General features: G+C 38.5%; 1 protein-coding gene across 1 annotated transcript in view; it reads left to right on the forward strand.

Moving 5' to 3' along the window:
• LOC101160371 (serine/threonine-protein kinase D3) overlaps window positions 1-13,519 on the forward strand; it is a 32,369-nt gene that overhangs the window by 1,766 nt on the left and 17,084 nt on the right. The gene's annotated exons all lie outside the window — the stretch shown is intronic.

A 13,519-nucleotide genomic window follows, 5' to 3' on the forward strand; every position in this document is an offset into this window, starting at 1 on the left:
ATTCACCTCATCTGAGCGTGCATCTGCCTCCAAACTATGGCTGGAAATTTATTTCAAGCTGCTCCAGTGCTGTTGGTTATTTCTGCATTATAATGCTCTGTTACTCAAAACGAAGCAGGTTCTCCCACATCTAGAGGCCTTTTCTGTGGTTTCGTCCACTTGTTTGCATGACTTTGCATCCTTGTGTTAGTCGTTAGCCGCAATACATGTGAAGTGTGCATTCAAATAAAACCAAGAGGCTTTCAAATGAACAGTGAATTGTCCAACCTAATTTCAATTTCCTCAAGTCAGAGTATCTTTAGGGAAAAAAAAATCAACTTTGCTAGCTGTAGTTTGTGTGCTCTTGTTTGCCTTTGTTTTTGCATTTTTAGACTTGATCAGTATAAGACTAAAGTTATTTACACTCTTGTTTGTTGGCTGAACAGCCCAATGCAGTTAGGGATGTGGAGCCATAAAGCCACACATGTTTTGCTTTTAAGTAAAGTGGTTTTGTCTGTCAAAAACACTATTTCTTTAATAATAATAAAGAAGAAAACTTACACAAAGTTTATTTTGTGGAGTAGAAAAATAAACAATCCAAGTTTCACCAATGTTTAAACAGATCCTAAAGTAAATGCATTGTTTATTATCTGCAGTTTAAACACTTGTAGTCATATGAATATGCTCTGCATCTTTTATCTATGAGCTCTCGTGTGGTTTCAGTATTTTATTGCTGCATGAGATTAATGAAGCCTGGTGGAATAATGAGACGGCTCGTGTGTGTGTGTGTGTGTGTGCTTGTGTGCAAACGTTGCCATTTTTTTTTTTAGCCTCTTGTGAGTAATTGTGATTGCTCCATTTGTGTCTGTAATTATCATTGATTGGATAAAAGTAGATTGCGATTAAACAAAGCACTTTCATCAGCAGCTAAAGTCGGAACATTTGGATAAGCCAGAACCCTATTGCTCTTTTAGACCGCGATCAATAAAATAAAGATGAAAGGTCTGAGGAGCTCACTTGCGCTGAACAACAGTCAGAGGATGGTAAATTAGCCATCTGTACTGTGAGTGTGTCTGATCCCTCCAATGTTTTCAAAGTTGACATTCCAGAGGAGAAGGGTAATGTTGTTGTTCTTTACGAGGTCTGCTGATTCTCACTAGCTAGTTATGAGCAGTTCTGGTCTGTAGAGCAGAAAATCTCATCACTGCAGTTATTTGAATGGTGTCTGTGACATATTTGCATGGCAACATGAGTTTGTGAAAGGGAAATTGTGGAAAGTTTGATACTTTAAAGAAAATACGTGAGAAAATACATCAGTTAAAAACAGTTTATTCACAGGAAATAGGGTCAGATTATCTGCCGAGATGATTCACAATCACCCTTGAATTGTGTGCAACTTTATCAGCAAAGGCAGTACTGACAAGAGATGAAAAAATAAAGTAAAACATGATGATACTTACTTTTTAAAAAGCTAATTTTGTTTCATTTTAAAATAATTAAAATCAACAAGAAACCATATAATCTTGTTTGGCTTCTCTATTGCAAATTCATCTATTAAACATTGCCAAATGTAGTTGCCTCAGCTATTTCATGAAATCCACCCATATGGCTTTGATATCAATGGAAAATATGACTGTATCATTGTGTGCTTTCAATTCATTTGTGCCTCGTTCTCGCAAAGTCCACTTCTTCTTGCCAACTTTTCCAGCTGAGGATCTTTGACCCTGACTAGATTGCCGTTGACAGAGATCTCTGGATGTTTCCAGTCAGCAGAAGTTTAGGTATCTGTCAGCAAGAGAACTGAGGAAAAAAAAAAGAGGATTTCATCTGGTAATGACTGCATGGAGGTAGGAGTCTGGATGCATGTGCATTCCCCTTATGGCGCTGTTTCCTCCGCTGAGAGCTGGCCTGCTTCACTGTGTGACTCACTTCTCAGTCATGCAAAAAAACAGGGATGCTTATCCAGGCTTGAATCTGTGCAGCTCAGTGTCATGCTTTCTGCTGCATCATCTGTTTTGTTACATGGAGGGTTTTAGTTATTGTTGTTATTTTGTTTTTTTAAAAGTGTTGTTTGTCCTTGTTGCTGCTCATCATTAAGGATCTTGGTATTGTATGTTTTTTTTTTTTGTTTTTTTTAAAGAAAACACCCTCAATAGGAGATAGGAAGAGCAGACTGGTCCATGAAGCACATCATTTTATGAATGTTGTGTTATGCGAAGAGATTCAACTACTTCCACAAGTTCAATTCACCAAAGCACATTGTTCATCTTATGATTGCGCTTTTGCAGATTTTTATTCCCCAATCATTGTCAAAATGGATCCCTTTACTATTTTTGGTTCATTGTTTTACTGAAAAGTCCACCTGCATTCCCACTGTTGCTACATTTCACCAGGGTTCACTTGCAGGTAAAAGAAGACTCTTTTTAAAGTGGACCAGAGTGCAATTATTCAGTGTGCACCAGATTTAGGATGAGTTTGGACTCTTAAATAATCAAAAAAGACTAGTCCAAAAGCATACCTAAGTTGATTTTGGCTTAAAGTTTGTAATTCTCTAGTTCTGCCAATGTTAAGTTGAATGGAGATTCTCTTTGTACCCCTTCTTTCTACTGGTATTTTAAATTATGGCACTTTTTTGGGTGCACAGGGCAATACAGTGACAGTATCAGGCTTTGTTGTTGCCTTTTTTAAAACATCTACAAGTCCAATAAAATCAGCACGTTTACCTGTAGATTTTTTGTTTTTGTGTTTTTGTGTGTTTGTAAAGTCTCCCTATATAAATGTGATTTTTCAGCGGCAGAAGCAAGTAAAACCCTCAACAGTCACAAACATCCAAAACTCAAAAATAAAAACGTGTTGTATCAAAGTCTTGGGCTTTAATAAAAGCAATCAATTAGCAAATGATTCAGTTGGATAGGATTCTCCATGTTAGCTTGAAAATGCTCATTTTTTTCAGTGTGAGCTTGGCTTCCCTTAGCTAGCTTATATTTTTATTTTGAAAAACACATTGTGAAATAAATATTCAATACATTTCCAAATGTCTAAAAGTTTATTTTATTACCTACATTTTCACAGTTTCTTTAATGTTTGAAAAGAATCCTTATTTAGTTGAAATGTCAGGAGATTAAAAAGGTTAATGAAAATGCAGATAGCCATTCTGCTACCAATTTTTTTGTATTTGTGTAAAGCATGTTGATACTTTATCAATTATCAAAACTTTTCAAGGCTGCCTTTAGGTCTATTTTTTGGCCATTTAAAGTAAAACAAAAAAGCCAAAACATTTGACATTTGACAGAAAAACTTGAATGACCTTATTCTCTGACCTCCGTTTTACAAACAAGCTAAAAATCATATTTACCATAAAGAAATAAATGCTTAAATTCAAAACGGATGTCTTTTAACAGAGATCTTAAGCCCTCTGCTGAACTCATAGTTAGATCTATGTCTCCGAGGTTGTCATTAATTTCTTTGCTTCACTCTTACTTTGAATCGCTCTCATTGTTGGATTGGGAGTCATGCCGTCTGATATAACAACACTGCACTGTATAGATTTAGTCCAACTCATTACTCAAATGCTGAAGACTCCACCACATGACTTGGCTGGCCTCCACTGAGATTTGCTTTCTCAGTTCTCTGCAAAAATCTGACGTTGGTTTTGATAGTAGTGGTTTGGAGCAGAGCGAGCCATTTTAGTGGTTAAGGTCAGGTTTAGTAAGGAGCAGCCCGATTTTGACGAGTCCAGTTTTTATTGCAATTTCCACATCTGCAATATGACCCAAACTTTTTGTTTTTAGTGTCTTTGCTTAATATCAAGTATTAAAGTGGCCTCATGATGATGAGAATGAATAGGAATAGCTCCCATTGGACTGTGGAGGTGGATTAAATTCCTTCTGGCCCATTGATGACTCCCCTGCAGCCACACGTGACTCCAGTTGGGATGGCCGTGTTTCACTCACTGGGTCCTGACTTTCTGTCTGATTTTTGGGGCTTGATGAATAGTGCGAGATAAACATCCATATCTTCCACTTGTTGAGTGTTTCCTGTTTGGTGTCGCCTAAATCCTCTCATGCAGCCAGCGAGGGAGCAGTGGCAGGACAAAAGTTCACGACTCTCTGAGAATGACTGCCGGTTTGCCAGATGTCCAGCGTGAACAGCAAGTTAGTTACAGAACATTCCTCTAGGCCCATGCATTTTTTGAAGATGATGTGATGGTGCAGCATATGGGTGGGATCACACTACTTGGAAAATGACAATTTTTAAGTGGGTTGCAGTTGTGGAGTGCAACATCCTAGTCATTCTCCTGGATGATTTAATAGCAGTTGCATGTCTCTTCAAGTATTTGAGTGTCTTTAACCTTCCTTCAGCAGTCCAGTAGAATCTTTAGGTAAATCCTTGCAGTAAATATATTTTTGATGTGACTTTCTTAGTCGGATATGCCTTGGGCAAAGCTGCTTTTGCAGTTAAAAAAATCTGGGAAAGCGACTTCTTAAGCCGCAGGTTCCCTTGCTGGTTTTGTCATTTCTGCTAACTCCCAGTTTTTGGTTAAGGGCTGGACTGCTGCCTCTGTAATTACAGAGACAAAGGCCTTTTTGAACTAGATATGGGTATGCAGAAGCAAATGGCAAAGAATAAAAAAAAAAAAGGAAGATTAGAATCGCTCTTAAATATCTATGGGCAAAACATACAATTAGGTTTATTTTATTTTGAATTCATCATCCTTTATTCTAGTAAATTATAAAGTAATAAATCAATTGGCCAATCCTTGCCAGTAGTTTTTTTTCTGGGCACTGAGTCTTTTAAAAAGTTGAAAATGAAAGGATAAAGCAGCAGATGCAAAATAGAGAAAATGCACTTCACATTGACCAGCATGAACCAAAACATATGTGAAATATATCACCACCATTTCACTGCTTACCTCTCTTCAAGCCCACATCTGCATGTTCTTTCAGAGCAAGGGAACATATTTCATCCCAGAAGACGTCTCAGCAGCACAGGACTTTATGTGTGGTATGCATAAGGCCAAATGTTTCTTGGAAAGCACACTCAGCTCCATGTCAAAAAAAAGCTGGTCACTCACTCCCTAGAATATTTCCAATTTGTGCTGGTTATAAAAAGCATGGTTGCATTTGTTTCCTCTAGATTTCTATGGTTTTCATTGTTTATTTGCAGGAATGCTTCTGTATTTCAAAACCCCAAAGTTTAATAAATTTATATCACATTGAAGATTGATGCACATGCACAAAGGCGACTTGCACAAGAAGTCTATCAATTTGCCCAGCCTTGGAGTAATTTGTGGAAAAAAAAAAAAAAGAGATGAAGAAGAAAAAGGGAAAAAATATCTCTGAAGTTAAGTGAAGTAAGTAATTTCTACCATCTGCAGTGCAGATTTGTGCTGGTCTCCTCTTTTTTAAATGTAAAGTGGCAAGGCAGAACGCAGGGCCTAGCCGCAAGAGTCATAGAATGACAGAGTGGAGAAGTGTGGTCCTGTGCAGGGAAAGGGGCTGGGTAGGCTGGGACAGCCCCCTTGGCAGGGTTTGCATGAGGGACAGAGGGAGTTGTGGGCTCCAGGGCTGATTTTCTCAGCCAAAACCATCAAAAGAAGGCAGCGTCTTTCACTATTCTTCTTTATAGTTTTTTTCCTTCCTTTTTTTTTTTGGGTAGTTGTTTAAAAATCCTTTGCCACAGTTGACTTTAGCCAGTATTGAAAGATAATCTCACACGATTCCAATCTCTGCTAGTGCTCGCTGAAATAGCCGCTACATTACACAGAGTTAGCCCTGCACCAGTAGAGGTGCATTTAATATTCAGCAGTCCTGGTGACTTTGTCCTCATGAACCCAGTCACGAGCAGCAGAAGTTTTAGTTCATCAGTTTGTTACCCCGGGACAGCACGGTTCACCGCAAGAGGATGTCTCTTTCCTTATTAACCTACTCATTAATAGTTGTGTTTTTCCTCTCCTTTGACTGAGTTCCACCTTGACTGCTCTGCCTGACAACCTCAGCACTCTGAAAGGAGTTCAAGCATGACGAACCATGACGAACCAAGTGACAGTCAAAGAGGAATTAAAGATTGTGTTTTTGGTGCTTATTCTTTATGATGATGGAGGACACGTATTACTGTTTTTCCCAATTGCTAAAACACATTTTCTGATACATCAGACCAATTTAACCAAACACAATAAAAAAAAAATCTAGGCCAAAGATCCAAAATACATGACTCTTGAGTCAAAAGCTCACCTCGAGGTCAAAATGTAGAATGTTGTCAAAACTTACTCACACAGCAAACACGACACACTACACAGCAAACCACCAAACACGAAATTCAAAATCTAGGCTGAATGTAAAAAAAACGCTACTTGACCTTTCAGTCAAAAGCTCACTTTGAGGTCAAAATGAAGATTGTCGTCAAACTAACAAACACACAGCCAACCCAACACAAAACACAACAAAACACTTGACACTGTTCACAAAATTGTTTATAAAGAATGGTAACACCTCAACCCCCACATCCCCAAACCCCCCAAAAAAGAAAAAAAAATAGAGTAAAATAATATTATTTTGATTTTATTTTTATTTTTAGTGTAAGCCCAGGTTCACATTTATTGCACTTCACCATCTTATCTCTGTGCGGGTCAGACCAGAGGACTTCGTCCACATCACAGGCAATGTTCATCCCAGCCACACAAAAGGGAAAAGAAAAGATCTTGAATGCCGTATGTAGCCTTGACTCAACTGAAGTGTCGTCACGAGCCGTGTCCATGGCCAGGAACAGTGTATGGTTGTCTCGTAAACCTTCCAATGCCATGCAGAGAAAAATTCTTTAACTGGGTCACGGAAAGCAGAACAAGGTGGAAGAAAACTAATGTTTGTGTTGAATTACTGTCTGATGAACAAACATTTGTGAATCTGACATTGTTCCAGACAACAACATTTCTTTGTCATTTTCTTGTCCAAATGAATGATGCAGATTAACAACTTAAACCTACTGAGTTGAGGGTTGACCTTTTTGACCCGCTTTCCTCATGGTCCTTCCAAAAAGCAACACATGGTCAGTATGTATCTCATTAGAAATTCTTGTCCTCTGTCTGGGTCCAGATCTTGGTGCAGGTCTTGCTCTGTAATCCATATTTGAAAAGTTGCTCAGTTGTTCTAGAACTGTCTTAATATTCACTGCAGTTAATTTGCTACAAGTTTTTTTCAGTTTTGATCAGTTGTGTGTTGATGGTGGCTGTTGTGTTGGAACCAAGTTAGAGTGTTGCCTCTTTTTGCATCTTGTGTGTTATGAAAGCCAACTTTGTTTTGAAAGTGAGGATGCGTCATGTGTTCTGCAAAGAGTAGATTAGAGTTTTGCAAATTGCGTGTTAATGGCAAATTGTGTTTTGGGTTTAGACCAAAGAGTGATATTTTTGAGAAAAGAGTTGAAGCAGTTGATCGACTGGTTTGGAGAATGGCACTTAGTGTTTTAGCAACTGGGATAAACTGTATGACAGTTAAACTCTAAATTGTAATTCTGAGTATTTCTTTATTCAAATTATTGTGAATCAGGAGCAGACAAAAAAATGCAGTTTGAAAAAGACCGTATTTGTGATGTAGAAAATATGCTATGCGGACTAATATTGCTTGCCTTTTTTTAATGCACCAGCAATATTAGGTTGATTGTGCGAAGGGCTAAGTCAGCTCATACGTGTAAACATAGAGCTCTCAGCAATGGCGAGGAGAAAAGGGGGTGGGGTTGCCCCATGCCATTGGTCGCACCCACAAACCAGAGATGAATTTCTAATGAACTACTCCTGCTCTGCAGAAACTATATCCTAGAAATTAACACATGTAATTGAATTTTTGTTTAAAATGGCAAAATCATAAGTAAAGTATAATTTGTTGTAATATTGTTTAAGTTATTATCAAATTTCTACTCATCTGAGTTGATGCACCACAGATTTCTTTGCAGCCATGCATTAGCAAGTTTGCAAACTTGTCAAAACATGGTTTCAGTTGTAGCTGCATAGTCAAATCAACATGTCATTATTGATTTTGCAGCATGAGCAGTTGAAGAATGTCTTATTCTGTGCTGTTTTCTCAGCACTGTTTGCTTTTCCTCTCCGTCAGTATAGAGAGTGATCTGTCAAACTGATAGGAAAGTGGCAGAGGAAGTGAAATTATATGTTGAGACAACAAGAAAACCTCTGAGCTGTGAGAGGCAAGAGTTTTACCAAGTAATGCTTGCTGTGCTTCTTTCCCACTTCAATTGAAGGGACTTTTATGAGAATTTCTATTAGTAAAAATTCAGGATTTTGGTACAAATCTTTCTGGCTGCTTTGTTTAGCTCCTTTGACTGGTTAAGGCCTCTCCCCTGTTACCAGCATAGCCTGTTCAAACCTTTGTCAAATTGCTTTTTTCTACTTTCCATTGCTATTATTCTTGTCTGCGTATGTAAACTTTCAGAGACGGAGCCTGTCTGTGTTTTGAAGAAGGTAACACTTTCAGTTTTGGGAAATTGCATGCTTGCTTAGTTTCGTCCAATTTAGTTTTGTCTTGTTCCTCAGCAATGTTGTGCTTCAATGAAACTGAGAATTCAACATTAGAGGTCCAATTAAAAAGGAAATGTATAGCCTCTTGTTCTTTCTCTTTGTGCTACAAACTGCACTCAATTATTAATGGTTTAGTTGAGCAACAACAAGCCTATTCCTACATCCTGCTGTTACCACACACCTCCTAAACTCCTACCCTACTTACCGGTAAGCAAAACAAAGTTCAGTTTATGTCAGTCTCACAAAAAAAATTCCCTCCAGGTTCACCTGTTTATTTGCCCCTTGTGGAGGGGAATCTGGCAGCTGCCCCGTGACACTCCAGGCCAAAGAGAGGAGATAGAGTGCACACTGCAGTATATTGTTCAAGCAGAGGCGCTGGCGAAGGGTAGCAGTGGGGCTATAACTCAGCAGCAGTGTGCAAGAGGCTGGCCAAACAGACCTTCGATCATACTGCTGTCTTCCTGTGAAGCCATAGATATAGTGACTTCGGCCTTCCTCCTCTCTGTCAAAACCCTGGACACTGTTCATAACTTCTAAACCATGCATGCGTGTGCACATTCAAGCATGAAAGCACACCCACCCACACATGAAAAGCATTTCATCACTGGAGAGAGGTGTGGAAATTTCTGCCACATATGCCACAGACCTATGCTGCCAGGCCAGAATCCACATGGTTACTCAGGAAATCTAGTGACTTGTAATTAAAAAGTGACCTCACCACAACTTCTGTGCTTTGGTACCCTTGATGAAATGAAGGTAGAGTACTGTTTCTTCAGATTCAGATATCTGAAGCTTTATGGAATAATTGCAGATGTTTCCCCTGGGTGCTGCAACAAGCCCCCACTGTTCTTTCCGGTATTTAAATGCAAACAAGGAAGTACTAAATATTGTAGCTTTATTAAAAGGCCACTCAAAGTAAAAAAAATCATAAATAAATACAAAAATGTACACCCAAAGACAAGTTTGTGGATTATTTTACGTGTATTTTTGACTGGCAGGTGGGTAAACCAAGATGGACTCAACAATACTCTACCTTTCCTTGATGAATTGGGGGTAGTAGACTTCAGTTAGTATTTCCTTCCTACTTCAGGTTTCCATTTTGTCAATCCTACAAGTGATGATAGAGGGAATCCTTCCATTGTATAGACATCTGTGGTGCGTCATTGTGATATTCTGTAAAGCTAGAAGAACATATAGCTGTAAACCATGGACTGTTTGAGTTAATGTAAACTGGAAAAGTGGTAAAAATTTCTTGGAATTTCCTGTTAATTGAAAAAGGTCTAGACCGACAGGTGTGCAGTCACTTAACAATGCTGTGAAAGGGGGTTTGGCAGTATTAACCCAGAGTATTTCCACAGGCTGCAAGCAGACATAACAATATTTTCATTTGAAATTTAAAGGAAGCCAGTGTAAATTGTCATGCATATGAAGACTATTTTTTTCCAGCTTACCATATATCACCCTTAGTTATACTACAGCCAGACTAAAACGTTTACTTTCATCACGCAGGTGTAAAACAAAGAGTGAGAAGTGGTTTTGCTTGCTGACATGCCATTGTGTTTGTATGGAGAAACACTGTACTTAAAAAACAGTAGCATCAGGTGGTTTGTTGCATAAGGAAATAGGAATGTTAGGGTGGCTGTGGAGATTTCCACATCCTATTGAGTGTATCTGCATTAAAAGGACATGTCTTGATGTCAGTGTACTTTGGAATTAACTGTTGTCTGAGAAACGTTTTGAATCGGGTGTTATTTTGAGTTTTCTTGAAATGTTTGACTATGGAAAGGTGTCAATTGTAAGTTTGCTTTGATGTTAGATGAAGGTTAGAAAAAGTCCGTAATGTGTTCCAGTGATGATGAAGTCAAAGCTATGAATGAACTGTGAGCCCTGTTCCACCTATTGGAAGCCAACGGGTTAGTTGAGCGAGAAATTCACTCCTTTTTTTTACTGCGAAGTTACCTCATGGGTTTCCTTTCTACTGTATATGGCTTCTTCACTTGATCAGGCCTGGTGGAGGCTTGCTTTAGCCGTGGAAAAAATAACTGTGTTGACTCTAGGAGGAACATACATTATGAATGTGTTTTGGAGATTGTTAGGATGAGTTTGCCTGATCCTGAAAGTATACAAAGATACCTCAAAGAATATAAACCATATGAGGGTATTGCTTTGTCAGGGAGCTGCACCTACCCCCACGTTTTCTGCTTCCAGCTGTAGTGTGTTTTTTTTGGCCTCCGCCTGCAAAGAGAGGCGCACACGTTTTTTTTTTTTTTTGTAAAATTACTGTTGAAATGAAGCATGCCTCTTGGTCTTCTTTGCACTTGGTGCAGAGCAGAAGGGAAGCACGTTCTGTGCAGTTTCCTGATACATTGTAAACGGCTGCTGGAGAAATTTGTAACACTAAAGTTTGTTGCAACGCTTTTTTTTGGCACAGTTCTGCAAAAACAATATTGCATTTCCACAACAGCTCACGCAAGTTTCAGATGTTTTTTTTCAATGTGACTTTGTCTTTTTATGTCCAAAACTGCTCCGATAAAAGATGAGTGTGCTTCATATTTCAGAACCGGAGATTCTACCAGTTTTAACTAGCAGACATGTTTGGAGAGCTAAAACTTTGATTGTACGTCTGAAAGAGACATCTGACATCTGAAAGAGACAAATGTTCTTATTCTGTTTATTTGTTTCTTTCATGAAAAGCACCACAAAATATTAACATATTTAATACAACATTAGTCTACACAGCTTCATGACAGGAAAGGAGCAGTGAGAAGATGGAACTTCTTATTTTAGTTCTGCCCCAATATCAAAGTTTAAAGGAAAAAAGAAACAAGTGCTGCCTGCTAAATTCTTTAAATATAAGAGCTAAACAATGAGTGTTGCAGGTATGACTTCTGGATGGGGTTGTTTATTTTTCTCATTACTCGCTGTGTGTTTTTTCTCTTTGAGTGGCCTTTTTAAGAATTAAGGCATCTTTGGGCCTCCTCCTGTTTAAAGATGTTTGGATCAGTTTTGCTACACGTCTGGATGAGCCCCTAATGAGAAAAAGTGAGAAATAGACAATAAACTCATCTTCAGTGACTGTAATGTTATTCAAAACCTGTTCTATGATGGCATCATATTGAGAATTCTGCACCACCAAAATGGGTTATACTGATGAATTATTAAGAAACCATAAATAAAAGGGTTGGGGTTAAATTACTTGGTCCACATCTTTGTATAGCTTTCAGAAACTATCTGGCAGCTGTTTTTACATATTAATGTAGTAGTTCCATACAATGTTTTTCTGTGTCTTTTTTGTACCATGGTTTATGGAATACCGTGGGTTGGTAAGCCATTACAGCAAGTAAAAGAAAAATCAGCATTTTCACTGCAGACTGTAACAAATTAACTCATTTTTCCACATTGTGTTTGATGCGACTGAGAAGAACTTGTGCTGCTTTCCCTTAAAGGTTTGCGTGAGTGCATAATTGGATTTTCCAGTGCAGTCGTTTGATGGGTTGAAGTATGGAGGCACATTTTTCTCTGTTGTGGGCGCTAAAATATCCCTGAAAATGAAACAATGGTTCACCAATTGTTTTGACATTAAAACAACAATTTTTTCTTTTGTAAAACCCTCACTTTGGTCCGGTGAAACTTGTGGTCTCAAGCATCTCGCTCCAAGCGTGCAGTGCCTGTTTTTGATATAATTTCTAAAACAACAAATGTGATCCAGTCATTTTGGTTTCTGTTGTCACAGCTTTGGCACCTTAGGAGTGTTGTTATTTATTTGTTTACCTGATGCTGTCTAGAATTTGGTAATCGCATAAAAGAAATGGGAAAAATCTATGTTCTGACGTCTTGACTCATGTGTGCGTAATCAATGTCTTACCATCATTAAAGTCCTGCAGCATTATTGGTCAAGAGGCTTGTTTATCTGGTGAATAAAAGCAAGCTTTCACATGCTGATCCTGTGACAACCTTTATCTTGCCACCTCAAGCTAAATAAACACCCTTCCACCTCCTGATCCTATTTTCACCAAAAATCGGCACCTTGCTGAACATGTTTAGGCTTTGGGCTCTCTCAGTTTTAGGTCACTGAGAGTTTCGATGCGCAGCAGGCTTTTAGATTCATGTCAGAATGTCTCCTTTCACTCCTATTGTCATGTGCATTGTTTGCAATGGTGCCAAAAGCTGCTGTGAGATCTCATTATTTGGGAGGGGGGGTTAAAATGTGGCATTTGTGAATGCCATAGGAGAAAACTGTTCAGGGTTTGATGTTAATCTGGGAAAAAAATGTTCTGGGTGGTTTGAAGTTCAAGGCTGACATTTGACTAACTGTGGCTTTGGAAAAAACCTTGAAGGGTGATTGTATTGCTTGCATAATGGCAATACAGTGTCTTTTCCTAAACCAAATGTTGTGCAACGTGGACTTACTGCAATGATCTTCTAACTTTGTCAGATTAAGTACTTATTGTGTTAGGAAAAATGACATAATGAAGGGAACATAACCACAAACAAGCCACATGACAGTTTGATGCAAAGGGGTAACAAAGCCTCTTTTTTTCTCCCGCATTTTTATATAAACTCTAACTTTGACTTGTATTCTTGAAATGATCTATTTTTGGTGCCCTGAGATAACACATGATAAAGCGAGGAGGGCATAGAAGCATGCAGTGACTTCAATGGGACATTAAAACACGTTGGGAGTATTTTTACATTTATGAAACTACTATTTTTTTTATCCTAATGGCTGAAACGCCAAGGAAAAGCAACTGTAAGCATTTTCAGGCAAACCTTTTCATCAAAAAAACAAGCAGAATGATAAACATAGGGAGTATGTTTAATTGTAGTTGTATGACCTGCTGCCAGACTTGTAAAGGTGGAAGGCAGCCTGAGGTTCAGTGGCAAAACGTTCCTGGCTGGAACCACACTGCCAGCTTCCCCTTTAGCTTCGCACCTTTGCCCCACATTAAAACTGTGAAATTTGAAAACGCTGATGTGTGTGATCCACTCTTTAAATCTTCATGGGCAAGGCTCAAT

Source organism: Oryzias latipes, chromosome 22, assembly GCF_002234675.1.
Source record: "Oryzias latipes chromosome 22, ASM223467v1".
Taxonomy (NCBI): Eukaryota; Metazoa; Chordata; class Actinopteri; order Beloniformes; family Adrianichthyidae; genus Oryzias; species Oryzias latipes.